A 20,232-nucleotide genomic window follows, 5' to 3' on the forward strand; every position below is an offset into this window, starting at 1 on the left:
CCTCTCACATCCATACATGACCACTGGAAAAACCACAGCCTTGACTAGACAGACCTTTGTTGAGAAAGTGATGTCTCTGCTTTTTAATATGCTGTCTAGGTTGGTCATAATTTTCCTTCCAAGGAGTGAGTGTCTTTTAATTTCATGGCTGCAATCACCATCTGCAGTGATTTTGGAGCCCAGAAAAATAAAGTCAGCCACTGTTTCCACTGTTTTCCCATCTATTTGCCATGAAGTGTTGGGACCGGATGCCATGATCTTCGTTTTCTGAATATTGAGCTTTAAGCCAACTTTTTCACTCTCCTCTTTCACCTTCATCAAGAAGCCCTTTAGTTCTTCTTCACTTTCTGCTCAGCATCACCACCATTCAACTCTTTGAGTCTATGAATTTGGCTCTTTTAGACACTTATTTAAGTGGAATCTTGCAGTATTTGTCTTTCTGTGACTGGCTTATTTCACTTAGCATAATGTCCTCAAGATTCATCCTTATTTTCTCTTATTGTAGAATTTCCGTCTTTTTAAAGACTGAAGAGAAAAAAAAAAAAAAAGACTGAAGAGTATTCCATTGTCTGCACATACCGTATTTTCCTTATCTGCTCATCTGTCAATGAACATGTAGGTTGTTTCTACATCTTGGTTGTTGTGAATAAGTGCTAATATTTTTTCAAGATCCTGATGTTAATTCTTTTGGATAAATTTCCAGAAATGGGATTATTGGATCACATGGTACTTCTAGTTTTAATTCTTTGAGGTAACTTCATACTGTTTTGCAAAGTGGCTCTACCATTTTGCATTCCCACCAACAGTGTGCATTGGTTCTAATTTCTCCACAGCCTCATCAGTGCTTGTCTTTTGTTATTATTATTACTTTGATAATAGGTATCTTGACAGGTGTGAGATGATAGCTGTTTGTGATTTTAATTTACATTTCCCTCATAATAAGTGGCATTGGTGGTATTGTGGTGAGCAGAGCTGTTTTCCAGTCAGATTTTATCAGTATACGATAACCAGGCTTACCAAACTGACTTGATATCAATACAGCCAAAAGCAAAAAGCAAAAAAAAAAAAACAAAACCTTAAATTGTAGTTAGCCTTTGTAACCTTATTAATATTTTCCCTTTAGTTCTGTTATGTTGGAATCTTTACTTATAAGTTGCAAATACTGGTTATTTTCTTTTTTTTTTTTTTCTCTTGAAGGAGTCTATCTGAATGGGGGTGGGGGTAGCTTCAAGCTACAGAGATAAAACTCAAAGGAGAAAAACAGGTAGTTGCTCAGGAAAGATCTCTAAGGATATTTGGAACTTTTTGGGCACATGAAATAATTCTTATAAAGCCAGACCTTCAAGTAGACTGTGAGCTAGAAATAAAAGCTCATTTAAGAAAAAATTAATAGAACAAGTTTCGGGAAGATCAATGGACATTATAATGTTATCAGTGGTATCTCAGGCACAGTTATAGTTAAGACAAAAACCAGGTAACAAAAAAGTGATTAAAGAGGGTGCTAATGGGCTTCCCTCGGAGAAGGCAATGGCAACCCACTCCAGTACTCTTGCCTGGAAAATCCCATGGATGGAGGAGTCTGGTAGGCTGCGGTCCATGGGGTCGCTAAAAGTCGAATACAACTGAACAACTTCACTTTCACTTTTCACTTTCATGCATTGAAGAAGGAAATGGCAACCCACTCCAGTGTTCTTGCCTGGAGAATCCCAGGGGCAGGGGAGCCTGGTGGGCTGACGTCTATGGGGTCGCACAAAGTCGGACACGACTGAAGTGACTTAGCAGCAGTAGCAATGGGCTTCCCTGATAGCTCAGTTGGTAAAGAATCTGCTTGCAATGCAGGAGACCCTGGTTCGATTCCTAGGTCAGAAAGGTTCGCTAGAGAAGAGATGGGCTTCCCCCTCCAGTATTCTTGGGCTTCCCTTGTGGCTCAGCTGCTAAAGAATCTGCCTGCAATGCAGGAGACCTGGATTCAATCCCTGGGTTGAGAAGATCCCCTGGAGAAGGGAAAGGCTACCCACTCCAGTATTCTGGCCTGGAGAATTCCATGGACTGTATAGTCCTGTTGTTGCAAAGAGTTGGACATGACTGAGCGACTTTCACTTTCAAGGAGTAGAAGCCCTCCTGATAACGCAGTGGTAAAGAATCTGCCTGCAATGCCTGAGACAGGAGTTCTATCCTTGAGTCAGGAAAACCTCTGAGAGAAGGGAATGGCAACCCACTCCAGTATTCTTGCCTGGGAAATCCCATGGCAGGCTATAGTCCATGGGGTTGTAAAAGAGTTGTACACAACTTAGCAACTAAACAAGGATAATGAATAGAGATTCTGTTCAGTTGGTAGGGGGAGGTATGCATGGAGTGATTCTAATATGGTTTCAGGCAGCATTGTAAACCACTGTTTGTAATCTCAATTTTTAATTTGAGAATAGAGGTTCTCAAATTTTAATGTGCATCAGAATCACTTGGAGGGGTTGTTAAACTAAAAATTGCCCTACCCCAGAATTTCTGACTGAGCAGGATGGGGTAAGAGCTATGCTTGCATTTCAACAGGCAAGCAGGTAATGTTAATGCTGCTGGTCTGGGAACTACATGTTGAGAACCTAACTAAGGTAATTATTTATACAGTCATCTCTTACTAGACTGCAAGCCCTGCAAAAGATAGAGATCTTGTCTTGGCCAGTTGGTAGCAAAAAGTTCGGCACATATTGAATGCTTAAGAGATGTGATATTGTAGACTAGTACATTAAATTTCAGACACAAATCACCATTATGTGAGTTCGAGGATTGGCAAATCACTAGTTCCAAAGCTCAGTTATTCCCATGATAGTCCGAACCTAAAGTTATAGATCTTCAAGGCTGGCCCTGGGGCCGCCATCACTGCAAACAAGGTTTCCAGGATGAATCTCATGGCTCAAGGACTCAGGGTGAAAACCTGAAAGCTTGTCTATTTTCATCAACTGCACTATACTCTCCTTTTTTAAGACATCAAAGACACCTCTCTTGGCACTAGCTTTTGTTTGTTTGCTAAACACTTATTTTAGGCAAATTATTTATCTCTTAGATTTTTATTAATTCTTGGAAAGTGTTGTTTTGTAACATTTTTTGATCTCTGGATGGAAAAAAATGATCCTGATCAAAAAACTAAGTAAAATTATACTGTCTAATGGGTAGGAGATCCAACCAGTCCATCCTAAAGGAGATCAGTCCTGGGTGTTCATTGGAAGGACTGATGTTGAAGCTGAAACTCCAATACTTTGGCCACCTGATGCAAAGAGCTGACTCATTTGAAAAGACCCTGATGCTGGGGAAGATTGAGGGCAGGAGGAGAAGGGGACGACATAAGATGAGATGGTTGGATGGCATCACCACCTCAATGGACAGGGGTTTGGGTGGACTCCAGGAGTTGGTGATGGACAGGGAAGCCTGATATGCTGTGGTTCATGCAGTCGCGAAGAGTAGGACACGACTGAGCAACTGAACTGAACTGAATGGGTAGTATCATAAACATTTCTGCTTTCCTCTTTACCAGATTCAGTAAACACATTTTTAGGAGATAACTGGAATCTTTCTTCCTTTAGCAGAGCTTTACTGGCCACGCAGCATCTGTGTCCTACATTCAGGGAACACGTGGATGAGCAGAATCCAGCCCGGGCCCTCCTGAGGCTCACAGGCCACTGAGCCTAAGGCAACATGGAGAGACCAGAGGTGGTTATCAACACCTGTGTGGTCCCAGACAGCATGAAGGGCGACCTGTAGTCCAGGCCAGGAGAGAGCCAAGTGGGGAAGGAGGGTAAGCCAACCCTTAGTGAAGAGACATTTTTACCCTTCACGTAGTGAATCCTTCTGAGGCTGCATTTTAAAAATGAAAAAAAAAAGGGAAGAGTCTCTTAGGATTCAAGTGATGAGCAAATTCCATTTCAGAAATATAAGGAACAAGCAGGCTTCCTTCTTAAAATTTAGCTATTGTTACAATGGAGTAAAAAAAAAACTGAGGCTCTGTGGTCCTCAGGATTTTGGTTGGTTGGTCAATGCCTGTATCCCCCCCTGCACCCCATTTAAGCATCACACAAAGCAAACCCTCCGTCCCCATTCACAGATACATGCAAACACACACTCTTCAAATCTTCTATAATTTTTTCAAGTGAATCCTTTGTTTGCTCTGCTATATGTTACAGCATCAGTCACTCTGACTCCCTGGCAGACATTAAGGGTAAGAAAGCAATTATACTCTTGAAAAAGCACATTTATGGACACTTTACATGTCCATTCAAACCTTTTCCCCTTGCAAGGCTTGCCTTTGGCTGCCTCTAGATACAGAGGGCATTTTAAAGCCATTATGTATGCATGTGCATGAGTGCGTGTGTACAGTTGTAGCCTCAAAAAGCATTTACACATTTAGAGTCTGTTCTTACCTTTGCCTTCCATTAAAACAAATAAGGATCATGATACTTGATTTTATATGGGACATCACTTTTGAAAAATGGTTTACGAAACACCCAAATAAAATGCTTTTGGTTTTCATAGTTTGCAGAGAATGCATTCTCCTATAAAACATGTTTTTTTGTTTTTGGTATTTTTTTTAGAAAAGACCTCATTGATTTTCAGATGGGCTTGTGGTTATGGTATGCACAATTGATTTTGATTCAGGAATACCTCTGGAGTTCTCTTTTAGATGGATCAGTCTGTGTGTCTTACTACAGTACAATAATGAGATGATTTTAATCTGAATATGATATTTTTCTTTACTATTGAGCATATTTTATATTTTATTTTTGTCAACTATTTTTAATCTTAAATGAAAGAAAGATGTGCATTTCTACTACTCTTGATTCCCGGGCTGAATGTTTTATTTTGCACACCTTTTTCTCATCAGAAATTAGAGAAAAAGTGCATTTTTTTTCTTGCTTCTCTGTGTTTTGAAACTTTCCTATTTTTTCTGTATATCTGCAGTATCTTTGTAGAGGCCTGATTTGGGCTTGGCTTTCATTTCAAAAAGCACTCTACTTTAAAGTAGCTGTTCCTTTATCCTATCAACGAAAGCATGGAAAAGTAATACGAGTAATATACATAGCTTAAAATGTTTACTCAAGAAGAATAAGATGTAAGAAGAGATAAAAGAGACAAAGAGGAACTTGGAGCAGTACAATTTAGGATAATTGTATCTCTGTCTAAGGGTTGTTGTGAGAATTAAATTAATACACATAAAGCAATTGTAAGAGTGCCCTACCCTGTAAGCACTCAATAATGGTTAGTTAGTGTTATTATTATCTTAAAAAAATAAAACATGTAACAAAATAGCCTTTACATACTGTGTTTCAGAGTGAACAAATCTGGTCTAGGGTTAAAATACAGAATTTTATGTTTATTTTAAATGTTCCACTCCCTTGGTTTTTAAGCTTCCATCATTCTAGATAGAAGTCAATGTATTTTTGACATGGGAAACAAAACAACCTCTCCTTCTCTTTAGGAGATGGTGATCTCTAAGCCACACACAAAGCAAACAACAACAACAACAAAATCCTTCCTTGAAGCCATTCTTTTCTAAGTTTGTTGTTGGCTGGTCACTGGTTCATCGATCAGAGGGTCCTGGGTTTGGGGCTACATAAGCAGCTCTCTCTCCAACAGTATGACTCTCCACTAATTGGAATGAGAAGTTAATCTCTCTCCAACTGAACCCAGCTGAGTCTCTGAGAGCAATGATGTATTTAAAAGATCTGTGGCAGTCCAGGGCATGTGGCACTAACCGGATTTAGCTCATTAGCAAATCCACAAGGCCCTGCTGACACTGCACCCAGAATAAAATACATGAGGCCAGCCTGTGCCCTGTGGGCACCTACAGCATGACTACATAATAAAAAGGCATTTATTAATAATCTCATTGGTCACACAATACAAAGGAAGGCAACAAGAAGTCAAGCACTGTCATTTGTCGTGACTAGAGAGGCATAATTAAAATAAGTGTCCTGTGATTAACCTTTGAAAAATTAATCTGAAATGAAAAAAGGCACAAAAACAAGGAGGATAGGCTCTTAACATGAATTTAATACAATAGACAGCTGTTGTATGCTCTTTGATCAAATTCCATGTGCTTGTGAAATGTTAGTGCCCTTGATAGCAAAGAGCAATTAGCAAAATTTAGCAAGTGAGGTGTCTATTGTTAAGAAATGACAGCAGAGCACAGAGAAGCAGGGTGAATAGTGGTAAAGACTATCAGTTTTGGTGTCATCCATCTGGTTTGAGTCCAGATTCCTCCCTTTACCACCTATGTGTTCTTGGGCAATTTTCTCAGCCTTTTAGTAACTCAGTTTCCATATCTGTAAAATGGAGATATTTATACATCGTATATGATTCTTGTAATGACTAAATAAGGTCATATATGTACAAGTCTCAGCACAGAGTGAGGCACACTATAGCTCAAAAAGTCTTAGCATGGATAAAAAGTATTTGTGAGTTAAGTCTGGATGTGGAAGAAGTTTTCCCTGCATGGAAAACATGAGAAGTGCACACTCCAGCACTGTGATCTATGATGCTTCAGTGCTAGTCAATGGAATTTTTCCCAGGGTCTTGCTGGCAGTGATCTTATCTTGTGATTTAATGTCAAAGGTGGCACATCAGTAATTCTGAAGGAATGTTACAGGCTATGGCAGAACAAGTGGACTCAAGAATAACATTTGTACATTTGGTCTAGCCCCAGAATGCTCAACTCAAATCCTGTAGGGCCAGGCAGTAATGAGCTAGCCAGGAAGTGGTGAGGGCTATAGAACATGTGCTCCCCACTGGAGGCAGCTGTCACTCAGATAAAGCCACTTTTTGTCATAAGGAAATGCAAGTCTAGTGTTGCCAGTTTTAACAAAGGATGCTAGAAATACTGATTTTCATGGGAAATATCCCATTTAAAAGAACAGTCTGCTGGCCACACCCAGCCCTTCATCCAGGGCTGGGACTAGGGTGAGTTAAGTGGGGTATTCATCTCAGATGCAAAATTTAAGGGAGCACCCCAACATTTAAAAGAACCAAAATAAATAGTGCATTAATACAGTATTTCAAAAATCAAATTTAAAGCAAAATATCATAATTTAGAATATATCAAGCTCTTAACATAGAATCTACATTACTGATTTTTCTTTGTCTCATATTCTGACATATCTCTATGACACTGCCTTGAGTCCAGTGTCTGGCCTCTAAATTTCACTGCCACCAAACCACTAGGCAGTTGCCAGCTTCTCAACTGGACCAGTTCTTGGAACAACCAAAATATTGCCCAAAATAAAATAGAATAAACTATCAGTTAGTTAAGGAGCTACTCAACTCCATCTTTATTCAACAAAATTTCATTAACATCAACTAAGGAGGAATCAGTGAAAAGTCAGGATTAGTGTGTTTGTAAATAAGTGTTGTTTTGCTTTTGAATACAGTTATCTAAAAAAAAAATAATACTCTAACAAAATAGCTTAGTGGATGACCTGCTTTTATGAACAGAAGAGATTTATAAATAGGCAGTAAGATAGGCATTCTGGAGTCCAAAATTTTCTTTGAAATCGTATGCACTATTTTGATTCTCACTTTTCATAAGATAGGCTCAGGACCACTTACTCTGCCCCGACCCTGACAAAGACTTGGAATTATTGAAGTAAAGCATGAGAATGGGAACATGAGCTTTGAAGCCAGACAGGTCTGGGTTTAAATCCTCTTTCTTGCCTTGATACCTTGGACAAGTAATTTCTTTCTTAATTTTATCTGTAAAAGAGACCATCTCATCAACTTGTTGTAGAGACCAAAGTAGACAACACATTGTGTTCTCTTTGTTCTTAGTCTGGCAAAAGACTCTGGGTATATAGTAGTTGTTATCATCATTTATCATATTCACTGGAAACCATGCCCTGCCAACATCCTTAAAAATAAGTGACTATACTTAAGTAATTTAAATAGGTCCTTTATTAGGCTACTAATTTTCTTGGTTCACCTTCAAAAACAGCACAAGATTTAGCTTCAGTTTGGGTGGAATTACCACAAATCCTGAATTTATTGGGGCCTAAATTAAAAAAAAAAAAGCTATCCTTGATATGGGAAATTTTTTACCTTTAAATTAAAAAGAAACAACTCCATAGCATTAAAACAATAAACTAAATGTAAACTAAGTTAAAAGTAAAAATAAATGGTTATGGCCTTATTGCACATTCTATAAGGAGAATGACTACTGAGTAGTTAGCAAGTCAACCTAGTAGCCCCTTGGGGTGCTGTGGGATGTGACTCAGGAGAACTGTGATGGAATTCAACCTTAGCAGCCAGGTTTTCTAGTGTTAAGTTCTGATAATGTTCCTGATGCCACTGAATAACCTGAATGGTCCCAAGATGAGCAACAGTTCTGTCACTCAGTGGCTATGGGTTCAAATCCCATTCCTGCCACAAATTTGCAGAGTGACTCAGGGCAGGATCAATTAACTGATTCGAGCCTTAGTTTCACCCACTGTAAATTATTTCCCCATAAGGCTTTCCACTGAAGCCCTGTCATATGCATTTAAGAAAAATGTGAAACTTGCATAGCTTTGCTATACTCTCCAATACATCTTTATTTTATGTTCCTTTTCCTCCCAACTATTCTTCTAAGAAGCAGCTAGAATTCCTCATTTAATCAGGAAGCCATTTTTTATCATCAATGAAAGTGTAAAACTGCTCTCAGTTAGAATTGGATATTTATGTCAGGTTCATCTGATTGGAACTTAACTCTATTTCATTAAAACAGAGAAATGTCACCCTTTTGACTAATGAAACACATCCATAAGAGAGCTATATTTTTAAAGGTATATCATTGGAAATAACCATATGCACAATGCCTTTCAGAGCACGTGCAAGCTTTTCAGTAGCAGTTCTCTTGTCTCTTGTGTGCATCCCAGACCCAAGTGAAATTTTCTTTTGACTGGAAGAGGCAATGTTTTATTGTGGAAAAAACCCAATTTCCATTGCTTCCCCAGCCGAGGAAAATATTTTCTGCATTAGCCACTCCCCTAAGGTATATTTAAAGACAGTATGAAACTTTTTATTTAAAATATTCAATGCCACAAATAGCAGCTTTGAGTATGCCTTGGAGAAGAGCTGAAGATTTGTAAAAACATCTGAAGCCAGTTATTCTTGAGGCAGTTTTTATGCTTCTCTCCTTCACATTACTAAGTCTGTGCTCAGGAAGAACCCGAGTGAAGGGCTTTCAAAACAGTACCCCAAATCTGGCCAGGAAGGGTCATCCCTTCTCCCTCTGGAAGCATCTTCTAAAAGATGAAGAAGCCAAGAGTAGTGTCTTCAGAAGAAATCACTGAACACATCGTATTTCTGGCGCTATTCTCTTAGCTTCGCAATACAGGGCTGGCAGATTCAGCAATGTAACATTGAAATGTGAGCGCAGGGCAGCCAACTCCATGGGAAGGGTTGGTTTCTCACTTTCTCTTCTCTGTCTTTCTCTCCTCACCTCCTTCCCTTCTCTCTTTGCCTCCCTTCTTTGCTTGCTTCCTTTCCTTCTTTCCCTACCAACCTATCTATTCAAAGAACATTTATCTAGGGTCTGGTATTACAAGTACAACATTAGGCTCTGGGAATACCAAATGAATCCCCTTGGGGAGTCCCCAATTTGGTGACAGGAAGTCGTCATTTATTAAATAACCCCCAAAATGGTATGGTCTGTAAGAGAGCTCAATGGTGAAGGAGATCACCTCTGCTTACCTGGATGAGGAAAGTGCAGGCAACTGAGAAGTGGCTTGGAAAAGAGCAATCATGAGCTCACCAGGCCAGTGTGGTCATTCCAGCAGAGGATGCACTAAGGGTGTGGGCGTGGTACTTGGAAGTACCAAGGTGGCATAGTGTGCTTGAACTGCTTAAGTGGGCAGTATAGAGGAACTGGGTTGTTGGGGCAGGAAGGGTTAAAGCTAGCTAGGTAGCCAGAGAGGACAATAGTGCCAGATGAAGGAAAGCTGCCCAAGCAGATCTGACAGATGTCTTTGGAGCCCCTACTGTGGGTTAGACACTGTTCTTGGTGCTTGGGATACTGCCCACACTCTCGAGAAGCTCATATTATTTGATGGAAAGAGATGATAAAGAAGTAAATAACTTCAATCTGTCAAATCCTGATAAGTGCTATTAGGAAAATAAAACAGGGTAATAGAGTTTAATAGGACAAAACCCTGGGGCCAGTGTCCTTCAAATAGGTGAGGGAGGGAAGGCCTCTCCACAGAGGTGACATTTACTTTTCATATTTAGCACTTCTGAGATGAGATCTTCCTAGGTTTATATATGTATTGGGCACCTGATGCATGACTACGATGGAACAGACCTACCCCAGGTGGAAGGCCACCAGAGTATTTTACACAGGAAGGGTGGCCTGACTGGTGTGTGTCCTAAAGAGTGAGCTCATAGTGAGGGACACTGGCAGCTGCGTGGAATGCAGCTTGGAGCTTTAGACTGGAGGCAGTGAGGCCTGTTGGGAGTCCAGTGGGTAGTGTTCGGGTGCTGACAGGTGGAATTGTATCTATAGGCTTCTGTCTGCAGAGCTAACAATGACCTAGGCTGACTAGCATCAAAGTTAGGATATAAGAGGTGGAAAACCACCGTAACTGTGGCTGCATACTCTAGGCCAGCCACTCCCTTGGATGGCTCTCCTAGAAAACCCTCCTCAAGGAGGTGGAATTCACTTTAACTTTGCCTAAAACTAAAATGCTCGAACTCTTAAACAATAGAGATCAAACCAGTCAATCCTAAAGGAAATCAACCCTGAATATTCATTGGAAGGACTGATGCTGAAGCTGATGCTCCAGTACTTTGGCCACCTGATGTAAAGAATGGACTCATTGGAGAAAAACCTGATTCTGGGAAAGATTGAGGGCAGGAGGAAAAGAGGGTGACAAAGGGATGAGATGATTGGATGACATCACCGACTTAATGGACATGAGATTGAGCAAACTCTGCAAGATAGTGAAGGATAGGGAAGCATGATGTGCTGTAGTCCATGGGGTCATAAGGAGTCAGGCACGTTGGAACAACTAAACAACAAAATGCTTGAATTTAGAGTTCAGTACACATCTCCTATAAAAGGCCACATAGTAAATATTTTAGGTTTTGCCAGTCGTATGGCCTCTATCACAGTTCTTTAACTCTGTGGTTGTAGCTCATGGGCAGCCATAGATAATATGTAAGGGAATGGGCATCACTATGTTTTAATAAGGCTTTATTTACAAAATAGGCAGCTAACTGGTTTGGTCCGTGGGTGGTATCATTTCTCATCGTCTGCTCTATTCTGTCCAGGAGATTCTCTGGATTGTTGTTCTAAACTCTAAAGGAAGGAAGTCAATGACTATCTTCCTATGTATGTATGCATATTGTAAATTATTTTATTTTTTATTTTTATTAAGCAGCAAGTTTAGATGTTATTTCCAGCTCTGTGGGTTCTGATTTTGTGCTTTGTTGGCTAGTGGAACTATCATACTCCATAATCATATAGGTGACAATATAGCGCAGTGTGAGAGCAGCCACAGGAATCAGGTGGTCTGGGTTTAAAGTTCATCTACCTTCCAGCGTGGCTTTATTTCTCAGAGCCTCGGTTTCCTTTTTAATAAATTGAGAGCGTCAGACTAAATGACTTTTAAGGACCTGTCTGGCACTAATACTCTAATTCTGGGTGCTTTGTTCATGAGCTGGAACGCTAGTGATGTTTGATAAATAGATGCCCAAAGAGAAGAGGCGGAAGTCAACCAGATGAGAAATGGCTCAGGTCTGGATGAGGGGTTTGGCAGCATGGATGGAGATGACAGCACGCAGATGACAGATGCTTGCAGTGTGGTGCCAAGCACACTATTAACATTAAGTGAATGAGTGAGGTTGTCACTGTGAATGGCAATTGGATGGATGTGGATACCGTGGGAGAGGAAAGAGTAGAAGATGATCCTGAAATCTTGAGTCTGAAGGGCAAAGGCTTGAATAAAGGATGGAGAGTTGATGGAGGCAGAACCCAAATAGCGACTTGGAAGTGTTGTAAAGTGAGAACTAAAAGAATCCAGCTGCAGATTTTTGAAATGTGGGCATGTTCACTATGTAAAGTTGGGCTCTACTTCCCCACCTAATTCTATCTGCTGTATGACTTCCAGATAAATATTCCCCAGCACAGAGATTTTATCCTGTTATTAGAGAGCTCAGGACACTGTGGTTCCCCATCACTTATCTTTTTGAACCAGCGTTCTAGATCACTGTAATCTGGTCACCTGAACTTCCATGTCCTATAGTTCCCTTTAACCTTTTCACAAGTCCTATATTCCTGCATCCTGACATCTCACTGACCTCTGAATATACATGAACTTTTTCACCTTCATGTCTACCTTGAATCACATGCTTTCCTTACCTGCAGTGTACTTCCTCCCTTTTCTTTATGTGTCTGAAATCCGTCTCTCCTTCAAACCTCACTATTATTTTTCATTTTTTATGCTACCAAGTCCATAGTGGCTTTGTTCTTCCCCAAACCCAGTTCTAATCTCGTGGCCACTTATTTGGTATCTTCCACCTGCCACCTAGAGGCTTCCCAAGTGCTGCTAGTGGTAAAGAATCTGCCTGCCAATGCAGGAGATGCAGGTTCGGTCCCTGGGTCCAGAAGATCCCTTGGAGTAGGAAATGGCTACCCACTCCAATATTCTTGCCTGGGAAATCCCAGGGACAGAGGAGCCTGGAAGACTACAGTCTATGGGGTTGCAAAGAGTCAGACATGACTGAGCAACTAAGCAGCAACAGCAATAGCTGCCTAAACAGAAGCCCTGTTCCTACAGCATGTCTCTCCTATACAGAAACATGTAGACTGTGTGAATTTATATAGGCTTTTGCTGACTTTGACAATTTCAGTCTCAATTCCCATTTGGGATGACTGAAGCTCACACAGTGGGTACCAAAAGACTGGAGAGAGGAGTTAAGGACAGGAAAGAACTAGCTTTGCACACCTATGATGCATCAACTGCTATTTTGATATCTTAGAAACATTATTTCATTTTGCAATGACTCCGCAAAGTCAGTTATATAATCGTGATTTTTATAGGTGAGAAAACTGGTTCAGAATAATTAGGTAACTTGTCCAAAATTGCCAGACAATTAAGTGTTGGATCTGGAGTCAGGAGGGATGTATGAGACTGAAGACCACATGATGTGGCTAGAGGAAGCACAGCACAACATGGAGTTTTGAAGTCAGGGGTCCCCACATTATTCTGGAGATCAGATGTTAAAATGTCTAACCACACCTGGCTAGAGCAGGTGTTCAATAAATTGTGGTTTTTAAGTCATATTTAGAGGATATAGTATTTTAATTTTCTCTTTGAATTTCTCATATTACTGAGCAAAGCTACAATTTAGTATTTGAAATATAATTGATATAAGAGCTCTTTGATGTACATTTTGTTAAACAATTGGTTTGATTGTTTTCTTTTTCTAAATTGGATGGGTATTCTGTGTTCATATGTCTTCACACAAAAGAAGATTGCCTTCAAGAGCCCTAGAATATGTGGTGTTACGTGTCGTCTGTCATAAGTGCTCTAAGAGCTGTAGTTTCATCACTGCCACTGCTAGCACGTGGTGGGTGTTTAACAAAAATATATATTCCATGATGCTAGTGAGTGAATGAGTATGTGCAAGAAGTGCCATCAAATATCCTAGCATCACTTTGAGCACATTTACTCCTATTCTGACAATTTTACTGAACGGATCTAGATTCTATTCCAGCTGTTCTGGCTAATCACCAAAACTTCTTGTTTGCTATTTGTTAAGTCACAGATTCTTAGGGTACATCCCAGGAGAATCTGATTGATTGGCTCTGGGAGTTTAAGAAGCACCCTGGGAAGTTTTGCTCTCCAGCCAGGTTGGAGATACCACGTATCTAGGTGGTGGTGATCACCTTCTACTCCTGCGCCTGCCGCATACACTCTCGCTTTAGCTGATGAGGCACTCAGTGGCAATGAGTCAAGTTTCCTAAGACTGACCAACAACCGTGGCATTATTGTCCTTCCTTTCACTTCATGATGGTCACGAGCTTCCTGAAGACACTGCCCACTGGAAAGGAGACAGCCACTACTACTCAGGTCTGCTTGATGCTAGAAGAGCAAAAGAGAGAGGAGGCAAAGGGAAAGATGAGGGACCCTTCAGGAGGGATCCTTCAGAGGCCACCCTGCCAAAGAAGGCTCTTGATGCTTTTGAATGTTCGTTAGGAAAGCACCCTGATAATACGTTTTCTGATGTCAGGCTGGAAATGCTCTTCTTGACAGGGCTTCCAACATGCCATGAGGTCACCTTAAACCCCTCTTACCAAACTTTCCCTCCTCTACCCCTTAGCCTTAACCTTTCAGATATTGAAAGTTCTCTTGGATCTTCTAAACATCACTCACATGGCCTGAAGTCAGGCTTAAGGGCAACTCTCAGAAATGTCAGGGTGACAAAAGCCACTTTTTGTGAGACAGTCAGTATGTCAGAGGGGAAGCAGGCAGGGTAGTGATATGCAGACTCCACAGCCATGTTCAGGGGCCAGGAAGCCCTTTGACTGTACCATGATCTCATTCTGCCCTTTTCTTCCTGAGTCAAAGCCTGGCTTTCCTAGACAGGCATAGATAGACTCTCAGTAAAGTACCAACCCGAATTCAACTTCTGTTCCAGGTTGTGGGAAATATAAACCAAGATGGGTCACCAAGAAAATATGATCCAAAGTATGCTTTGAAAAAATTAACATGCTAAAAAAATAGCAAAAAGTTAATTGCAAAAACCCTTTTGATAGCAGTTTAGTTCTTGAGAATGCAAAGAAAATTTGAAAGAGTCCTAGCAATATCAATAAGAATTTAGATGGATATTATCATTACTTGACCCAAAAATATTTTAATTAAAAATTTAATACCATTCAATTTTAAGATTAATAAAAATAAATAACACATAGTGCTCTGTATAGTTTAGAAACATCCACAGCAGTAGCAATTTGTTTTTGTTTTAATTTTTTTTTATGTTTTTTGTTTTTGCCTTATGACATATTAGAATAATGGACAGATTTTTTTATTGTGACAAAATGTACATAACCTACAATATACTGTCCTAATCATTTTTAAGTGTACAATTCAGTGGTATTGGACAGATTTTTTTCCTTTTATTTTTTGTGCATTATCTTGCTATATAAGTCTTGCTAATTTTTATTTACTTTAAATAGGTATTTAAAGATACTCAGATGTTTTGATGTTGTGTAGATACTCACCTTTGACTAATTTCCAAAACATGTGCCAGTTAACATGTTGAACGTTTCGTATGTCTTGTCTCATTTCTTCCTTGCAGTAATCATCTGAGGAAAGTACTCTTCATAGGTCTCACTTTATAGATAAGCAAAATTAGGGTCAGAGAGGTTGCATAGTTTGTTCAAAGTCACATGGGTCTGAATACCACAGATTACTCACTTTGCTGAAGACAAAATTAATGCACGTCATAAATCCATGCTTATGTCTCTTAGGTTCTACCACTATTGAGAAAAAAAAAAGTCTGAACAGATAAAGCAAATAGAGACTGACTATTTTATAATTTGTTTTCAGCCTCCCTGGTTACTCTAACTGTCACAAACCAGTATGCCCAGTGATAAGACAGAACTGTCCCTACTTAACCAAAAATGGAACCATAAGCTTTTTCAGTTCAGTTCAGTTCAGTCGCTCAGTCATGTCCGGCTCTTTGCGACCCCATGAATCGCAGCACGCCAGGCCTCCCTGTCTATCACCAATTCCCGGAGTTCACTCAAACTCATATCCATCGAGTCGGTGATGCCATCCAGCCATCTCATCCTCTGTCGTCCCCTTCTCCTCCTGCCCCCAATCCTTCCCAGCATCAGAGTCTTTTCCAATGAGTCAACTCTTCCCATGAGGTGGCCAAAGTATTGGAGTTTCAGCTTTAGCATCAGTCCTTCCAATGAACACCCAGGACTGATTTCCTTCAGAATGGGCCTGGTTGGATCTCCTTGCAGTCCAGGGGACTCTCAAAAGTCTTCTCCAACACCACAGTTCAAAAGCATCAATTCTTCAGCACTCAGCTTTCTTCACAGTCCAACTCTCACATGCATACATGACCACTGGAAAAACTGTAGCCTTGACTAGACAGACCTTTGTTGGCAAAGTAATGTACAAAAGAAGGGATCAGCATTCATTCATTATCATGTCATACTATAATCAGACTGTCTGAGTGCAAATCCTGAACTCACACCTTGTTAACTACTACTTCATCTTCCAAAGCCTCAGTTTTTTAATCTGTACAGTGAGACTTAGAGTAATACTTACCTCTTCAGGTTGTGATGATTAACTAAGTGCCTGATATATTGTTAAATTCTAAATAGAGTCTAGTTCTGATTAGTCACTTGTTCTGCAAACATTTATTGAGTTCATCTTGTATACCAGGCACAGGACTGACTTTCACAGATAAGATTAAAGCTTTACTCTAGCTGTTCATACTTACCAAGGGGTAGAAACAGACAAGCAACATATTCTATTATGGAGAAAATTATAGTGATCTCTACTAAGTGGAAGAACAGAGGATGAGAGAGGGAATGGATGGGAGCAGGGGAAAGAGGAGGCTTCAGGGAGGAGGTGATTTATCCTTGGCTAACATCTACTGCATTTCTATACTATGCAAAGCAAACTGTGCTAATACTTTGTCCAAGAAAATTATTTTAAAAGAATATTTAAAATGCATAAATTCAAAAAATACATTCATCCCCCTCAACTAAATTGTAAACAAATAGCAATAACCACTAGGAAAAGAGAGTACTTGGAGCTTTTTAATGATTAAGCAGAACCCTGCTTGCCGCTGGTAGTGCTCTGGGCTGTAGACAACTCAGGATTATCTCTGGGTCCTGGAGAGCAGTTCTGTATGAACTGAATCTGACATTCTGAGCTAGTTTCGTAAGTCAATATCATCATTGAAAGGAAGCCATTGATCAATGAAGTGAAGCTACTAAAAATGGATTCCAGCCTGGGAAAATTCACTGGGGAAGCTGTAAATGTGCCTGGCCTGTAATGGCCAGGCTGGGTTCTTTGTGATTCAACTGGCTAGGAGCTGAAGGCTGCTGGTCAGACAAACCCCTAGCAATGACACATCTCACCAGGCTCCAGATCCCCATCACCCTCTTGAGGCAGAATGAAGGGCAGAAGGAAGGAGCAGGCCTCACTGGAGTAGACTGGGCAGAGATGGGGTCTGCTGGGACTCAGTGACCATCCTCATGCCCTGGCTAATTCCAGCTTCCCAGAAGCGTGACTCTATAATAAGGGGCTGGTGGTGGCCTTGCCGCGTCTCTGCCCTCTTTTCTTGCTTAGTGGCTCATCACACATTGATGGAGATGAACAATGGGGGGAGGGGCTCAGAGGCCAGTAGGTTAGACAAAGAATGAATTTGTGCCTTGGCTAGATCCACGCCAATTATGTCTGAATAAACAAATCCATGGTACAAGCCAAAAGCCTTTCTTCCCCGACTCCCCCAACACACTTTTTAATTTTTATCTTGTTCTGAAAAGTTGGACATATTCCCTGTACTATCCTGGTACCCAGATGGCCTGTTTGTGTAAGCAGTGGGGAAGAAGGTCAATAATACATCAGCATGCACAGCCTCCACTAAGGTCAGTCCTGCATAAAATACACCGTGACAACCTGAGGGCAAGTTTTAAATGGTGCTCCACAACAAGGTTGCGGGGACGATAGTGAGGGCGGTGCGTATGCTGCCTTCTCACACAGGCTGCGAAACTGACTTCTGCCCCCCTCCTCCCCGCTGCAAAGATATATCTTCCTGGGTTTGTTTAGTGGTCTTTTAGGCAAAGTTTTCTTTACACACAGGAGTGCTCATGTTCCAAATGAGGAGGGTTTTAAGAGGGTCTGTCTTCATCTATAAATACTTGTCATGGCAGGGTGTTTTTTTTTTGTTTTAATAATCAGATCTAATGCCTCTAAGAAACACAATGGCTACTGCAGTGTCTCAAGTTCTAACTTATTGAATCAGCTCCGTGTTTTGTTTTGTTTTGTTTTTAAATAAAATAAAAAAATAAAAAATAAGTAAAAAAACTCTAGATATGTTTGAATAAGATTTGAGTTCTGAGCTAGACAGTGCCTGTGAGTTTTTAGTTAAGATTTATATTCTCGAGTGGCATTTCTCAAATATATTTGGTTATGCTGCTGTTGCTGCTGCTGCTGCTGCTGCTAAGTCACTTCAGTCATGTCCGACTCTGTGTGACCCCATAAACCGCAGCCCACCAGGCTCCCCCATCCCTGGGATTCTCCATTGGTTATGACTAACTAATAAAGATAAAAGCAGGTATGTGTGCATAGTCTCTCAGGGTTCTATAAGGGTTCTGCTTCTCTCTTCCTTCTTTCAAGATTGGGGAATCCAGCAGCACCTTTTGAATGTAAAAAATAGAAGACAAGTCCATTTCAGTTAGGTTATTTATTCAAATTGGAGGTGAATACTGACACACATATTCTTGAAGATTGATCCAGGTTGAAGCATGTTGCACAAGGGTTTACTGTTCAACTTGCAAGTAATTTGTAAAGCCAGAGTCAGTCTTGACTATGAAACATTGTATCACTGTGATTGGAATCAATAGTTCTTGCACTGTCATTTGTCACATATTTACAAGCTTGAAAAATAGTTCATTTTGTCCTCATCCCATAACTCAAAAGATTGAATCAGAGCCCTGGAGGGATCTGCCAACAGGACACATTCATTACTGATCAGCCGTCTTGGGGAGGCTATAATCACAACCACACCAAAAATAGAATATAAATAAAAGTTAAAGCACTGCTCATTTGGTACACTCTTAAATATTTTTAGCTTCAAATATTTAAAAGTCTGCTGGGAGACTTCAATCACCTTGGTGACCTACCTCAGTGACCACGAACAGAAAATTCATTGAGGCTGATTTTCCCATCACACTCTCAAAACATTCAAAGGTATCATACTTTCTTTTTTTTTAGTACAGAAAAATCAAAATCTAGAGTTAATGGTCCAAAACCTTTATAAAGTATACTTCTTCCAGTTGCCTTGCATATAGTTCGTAAATGACCTCCTATTCCCAAGAAAGATTTTTAGAAGATTTTTAAAGATGATGCTTTCAATTTTAAGATAAAAGATTTATGAATGATAGAACTTATGTCTATGAAATCGGTAATCCCAACCTTCTAATATTTCAGATGAAGGGCTTCATAAAATGAAAAGACTGACCATAAAGTTGTACTACACCTGCTGTTGAGATAATCAGTAATAGAATTGCAAAGTGAATATTGAAAAGGATGTGAGACATGTACATTTGGGGTTATAAAAATGTATTTAAGTTCCCTTCAATCCACTGTTGTATTGATAAAGTATTAATAATTGAAGTTTGTGAGACCAATTTAAATCTTTAAACAAGTCCCTTGGACTGCAAGGAGATCCAACCACTAATTATTCAGGAAACCGGTCCTGAATATTCATTCATTGGAAGGACTGATGCTGAAGTTGAGGCTCCAATACTTTGGTCATCTGATGCGAAGAATCGACTCATTGGAAAAGACCCTGATGCAGGAAAGGATTGAAGGTGGGAGAAGGGGACAACAGAGGATGAGATGGTTGGATTGCATCACCAACGCGATGGACATGAGTTTGAGTAAACTCCGGGAGCTGGCAATAGACAGGGGGGCCTTGTGTGCTGCAGTCCATGGGGTCACAGATTCGGACACGTTGAGCGACTGAACTGAACAGAACTGAAACAAATTCCCAGATATTAGCAGATGAACACATTGTTTATCAAATTTAGTTTGATAAACATGTCCTAGGGTTGCAGCTAGTTTCTACAGGCATTTTCCTCACTACATTCAACCTATGGGAGATCAGTCCATTTCCAAACCTGAGCTTGTGCTAATCTAAAAACTCCAGATGGCCATCCAAATCTTCAGTTGAGTGGTTCCATATAGATATAGCCTAATATTCCTTTTGCAAAATAAGACTGAAAATTGATGTCATATATCAGTCATTTGCTCACTAAATCTCTAATTTGAAACCTTAATATTTAGGTTCTATGACTTTACTATTTATTTTGTGAAGCAACCCCATTTCCTCCAGAAACATCCCTACTGAGAATGGCTGAAATACAACTAGAAGTCATCCTGAGGTTAAGGATCTAAATATCTTCATCTTTTGGGAAAGAGATGGAAAAGCACACCTTCGCGTGAAGAAGGAGCTCTGAATTTGAAC

Source organism: Bison bison, unplaced genomic scaffold (genome assembly GCF_000754665.1).
Source record: "Bison bison bison isolate TAMUID 2011002044 unplaced genomic scaffold, Bison_UMD1.0 scf7180017864066, whole genome shotgun sequence".
NCBI classification, from domain to species: domain Eukaryota; kingdom Metazoa; phylum Chordata; class Mammalia; order Artiodactyla; family Bovidae; genus Bison; species Bison bison.